This window comes from Mytilus galloprovincialis, chromosome 4 (genome assembly GCF_965363235.1).
Source record: "Mytilus galloprovincialis chromosome 4, xbMytGall1.hap1.1, whole genome shotgun sequence".
Classification (NCBI taxonomy): domain Eukaryota; kingdom Metazoa; phylum Mollusca; class Bivalvia; order Mytilida; family Mytilidae; genus Mytilus; species Mytilus galloprovincialis.
Window position 1 is genome coordinate 64,662,434 of NC_134841.1, and position 5,172 is coordinate 64,667,605.

The 5,172-nt window shown below is 34.6% G+C and overlaps 1 long non-coding RNA gene across 1 annotated transcript; it reads right to left on the reverse strand.

Moving 5' to 3' along the window:
* Nucleotides 1-1,401: 1,401 nt before the first annotated feature.
* On the reverse strand, nucleotides 1,402-4,021 carry LOC143070702 (uncharacterized). Its single transcript, XR_012976652.1, has 3 exons — nucleotides 3,904-4,021; nucleotides 3,160-3,223; nucleotides 1,402-1,789 (listed from the first exon to the last, which is right to left on the reverse strand). It is a non-coding gene; the product is annotated as an uncharacterized LOC143070702 (long non-coding RNA).
* Between the last annotated feature and the right edge of the window lie 1,151 nt (nucleotides 4,022-5,172).

Genomic DNA, 5,172 nt, shown 5'->3' on the forward strand with positions numbered 1-5,172 from the left:
ATGGGCAATAACGGGGAACATACCTATTATATCGGGGTCTAAATTGGGCTGGCTTATGTAGCCACGGTTGATGTGAGCGATACAGCCTCTTAATAGTCTTTTGTTTCATATCCTAAAGTATTTGCGCAAAAAGTTTGTCATTAAACTAGATCCTTGAGTACAAGAAAGTAGAAACAAAACCATTCAAACGAATGCGATCAACATAGGAATATCATATCCCATTGGCAAACTTTTTTGTGCCGAGACCAGGCGTTACAAATCAGGCATGAGCTTTGTGTCAACACTTGCCCTACTGTTTGTTCCCTTGATAAATGTGATCGTATCATGCTGCACTAGGCGTAGAGAGTATTTTCTTTTATATTTACCATAATCAACAACAAAAAATCTAGACCAAGAAACAGTATATAGTAACTCCTAGTAATTTTGTTTGATTTAATTCTTGTATGGTAAAACCAAATATCAAACCTACTTATATTATATATATAATTAATTTCTAAAAAAATGTTTATGCAAAATCATTATTGTATAAAAAATGTATAGCAAATGTTCAATTCGGTAAGGCAGCAATCAATGTCCTAAACAATAGCTCTGCGTCATCGTATGATGTGATGATGGGAAACTGATCTCGTCTGTTTCCAGTAAGCAAATCGACAATGTTAATAAATTCATTGCTACAGCCATGCTCTGGAAAGTTCTCTGTATATTCCTCTATGAGATTGTCAATTGTTTGTAAGTTACATGGTAAAGGAAATGAACAGTCTCTTCCACCAAAGATCTCTGGCTGATAGTATAACATATTTGGAATACCACTTGGTGTTACAACTTCAGCACGTTGTCTTCTTATTCTATGTGAGTTCCAGTTCTCAGCAAACATGTCCAATTGATGTTGGATAACGGAGAGGAAACAAAATCGAACACATTCTTTATGTACTGGACACGATACATTAAGAAGTCCAGTGTCTTGGAAATCCTGGAAACGGTTTCTCCAAAACTGGATGAAACTCGTTTTTAGTGTACCCCAAAGCCTTTCTATTCTTTGATTTGCAACAGATCTGCCGACGAGAAAAGAATTTTGTCCCGACATTTCATCGTTTTGATTATGTCGCAACGATCTTTGTAAATCCCTCATTATGACGTTTTCTGTTCCTGCATCCGATCGAACAACCCTTGGAAGCATCTTTCTTTGTTTGATCCAATTAAGATACCAGTAACCGACATATCTGGGGTTATTGTTGGACAGACTTGCTATCATCCATAAAAGTTTACGAGAGTATCCATCGACTGCCCCATGTATAGCTATGCCGTAGGGTTTTAATTTATCGTAACCATCGACATGAATCAGATAGTTTGGTCCTCTATTGTAGTACACTCTCCTTCGAAGAACTCGATGCGATCTGTTAAGTACACCCTGTTGGTCTATTGTTCTTAAGCAAAGCCTTGCTCTTGATTGTGTGACGCAAAGTCCAAAGCCTATGTTCAGAGTCCTCCACATATACCTGTATCCAACATTAGACAGGCCATTACGGTGTAAAGCCAGGATTGTCCTTACAACTGTAGGTAATGGCGACTGGTTGTTACGCCGTCTGATATTTAATCTTCTCTTAAGTCTTTTTAACATGGAACAACTCATGAATGTTCCGTGAACAAACAAGAGAAATCCACATATTTGAAGGGACGTGTAGCATAATTGATGATAGTATTGGACTAGTTCAGGCACAGAAGCATCATCGCCTGGGTAAGGTATTCCTGTAACGTCATGATCAGCAACACAAAGGAGACAACAGAGTAACTGAAACATAAAGATAGAAATTACACGTATGATGTAATGATAAAATGAAAAATCCGATTGGCTTGATATCTAAATAGGGTGTTCACTGTGACGTCATCAGCTTACTATAAAACTACTAGGAAATGCGCTGCGCCTTCACATTTAATGGAATACGAAATGGAAAAATACACAGTAAGTTTTGACAATCCAAAATAAATCTTCATGGCGATATTTATAACATATTTCATTTTTAAATTTACCCGTTATAGGTATCAGGTATAAGCATATGATATTTTTACATTTGAACATGTTTTCATTTTCAAACAAGAGGACATATCTTCTTCCAGCATATTGCAATCGAATAAACATTTTAAAAGTCATCTGATGCCTAAACGAATTTATTTTGTTTGGTTGATTTTTGTACCATATCTTAAAGAAACAACGAATAGTGTACCTAATGAATAAAATTTGTTATGCAAAAAATATGTTTCAATTTTTGCTAAATTTGTTGTAACATCATGCCTCCTTAAACATGATATCTAGTTCTTTATCAATCATTGACTAATTTATAAAATTTGGTCGCATATTGTCAAAGTCAATCAACCATAAAAACAAGGCCAAGATCAAATTACAGGTATCAAAATGACATCCCCTGGTAGTGGGGAACCTCCTTGTCTAATATCATCAACCTAAGTCAAAGCTAAAATTACACTTCAGACTATCATCCCCTTGTAGTTGGAGACGTTAATGCCAAATATTATCAACCTTAGACTTCTATTTCTTGAGATATGGACTTAAGCAGTAAACTCGGTTGCAAAATTGACCATTAGAGTTCTTCAGGGTCATTCAAGCATTTAAAATAGGTCAAAGATAAATGGCACATGACTGACTGGCAAGAACAATATGTAGGAAATCTGCATCCTAAATATTAGAACCTTACTCGTTATGCTTCACGAGATAAAGACATGAACAGCAAACTTGGTTGCAATGTTAACGCCATATATTCACCGTCGCCTGTAAAACCGTACCTACATGTCTCGCTTTTACTGCGCATGCTAGACAAAATATGAAGAAAACTTTATATCATGGTTCACTATATTTTTCGCTAGAGCCGTGTAAATGTGTGCTCATTTTTCCTATTTTGGTAATCCTTTATTTTTTGTAATTTTTGGCCGTTTAAGGTGCAGTTTTTACAAAAAATAAATCACAATACAGTATTAAACCTTTTTCATACTTTCCACGAAGATGGAGCTGATTAGTCTAAATGAAGAAAAACATTATAAAAACTATACAAGAAAGTTTTGACAAATTTTGTTTGTTTTTAAGCCAAAGTGTGTTGATTTGATGTTCGATGTCAGCAACATATTTCTTTGTTTTACTTTCAACATTACCTTTAAAATATTGCTTGATTCCATAGTCTTTGACCATTTATTAGACGGGCAGGTGACCAAGCAGCTGAAATAGACGATATTTCTTCAATTGAAATGTTTAATGAATAGCAAAATCTTCTAATCGGTCAATATCAAAATAAAGTGAACACATATTTCGTTTCGCATCATGCTTTTCTACCTGGCATTAGTGGCGAATCCAGGGGGTCCGGGGTTGGAACCCTTTTTTACATTTATTTGGAAGATCAATGCAATTGAATGGGGACATATAGTTGGAACTCCCCTTTATCGTGGGCTAGGATCCCCATACCCAACCCTTATAAATGACAAGATCCACCCTGCTAGTTGTGAATCAAATTATTTGTTTAGATTACTAATTTTTTTTTGCTTAGCTGTTATGAATTAAATGAGTCATGGAGATTGATCTACAAAGGACTCTGAAAGGCGAAAGGGAGGGACCATTCAGTTTTTTTCCATTTTTCATTGACAGTCGTACAGAACGGGTAGTGTACTTGTGATGGGATGGTGGGGAGAGGGGTGAAACCCTTTAAGTAGAATATATCTTTAATAATAGCAGACGTCTTACTCTAGATCTTATCACAGGTCACGTTAAACTGTAACTTTTCAATGCCCTTTCATTCAAACAATAACGTTTTTTCTCCCTATGATCTTTTTCATTTTGTGTTCAGTATTGCTTCATATTAAAATATAACGCTAAGTCTTCAAAGAAAACAAATATAAACTTACTTATGACTCGTTTCCACTGCTCCCGCTGATGTTGTTGCTGTCGATCTCCATCTTTAATGTGTCAGCACAGGAAGTAAAATACGGACCGTGGGAATCTGACCGTGAGAACGAATAAAGTTAACATCAAATAAGCAAGTTGATTTAATTAATAAACAAGTCGACTTCTTATTTTATGTCATTTACATTTATATTAGCAAGTCGACATTGTAATAAAAACTTTATCTACATCATTCCGACAAGTTGACTTCAACATGATGATTTAATATCAAATAAACAAGTTGTCGACTTAATCAATTAATAAGTTGAATTCAACGTGTCGACTTCTTATTACTATGCCATTATATTTATATCAGCAAGTCGACATTGTAAAACAATTTTTCTACATCATTCCGACAACTTGACTTCAACTTGATGATAAGATTCCAGCTTATAACACACAACTTGACTAATAATTCCGACTTATTAGCAACAAAATAACTTTACAAGGGGTGTACCATATGCGCTTCCATAGTTACATGTTACAAATTGACAAGTTACGAAGTAAGAATTTTGACCCCGTTGGCTTTCCATAATGTACAGATGTCTTTATATTACGTGCAAACTTCTTTATATGATGTGAATTTATCCTTATGTTATGTGCTAACATCGTTATATGATGTGGTAAGGTCATTATATTATGACAATGTAACATCATAGGGTGTGGTTCGGTTTACATCTTTATATGGTGTCAGAACATCATTATGATGATGTGCATTCATCGTCCTGATGGTCAATGAACATGATTACGATTAAAGCGATTACTCACTACGTCAGAACTGATTCCGATCTGCTTCTGCGGAGTAACAATTAATCAGGCTCAAACTTTTAGCTGCATGTCGTTTGGAAAATGGTTGAGATTTAAAAAGAGATAAACCTTGGCATGTTAGTACCTCTTTTTAAGATGTAAAAAAAATCACATCTGATATTGTTGGAAAAATGTTAAAGTATATGAATTGCAACGTTTTGATTTAATCGACTGGTCTAAAATAATAAACATACGGAGTCTGCAATAATGAACAATACGGTTAAAATTATTAAATTTAAGAAATAATTCTTTTATTTCATGCTCTTTGCTAGCTCATTTTAACATGGGAGGGCATTATATTTGTCAATTTATGTACACCATAAAAAAAATCTATAAAAAGTTAATACATGTACACGAATTCCTAGTATGTACATTAATGTAAATTTTGTCTTGATGATTATTTTAGCTGTTCGATCGAGTTTCTC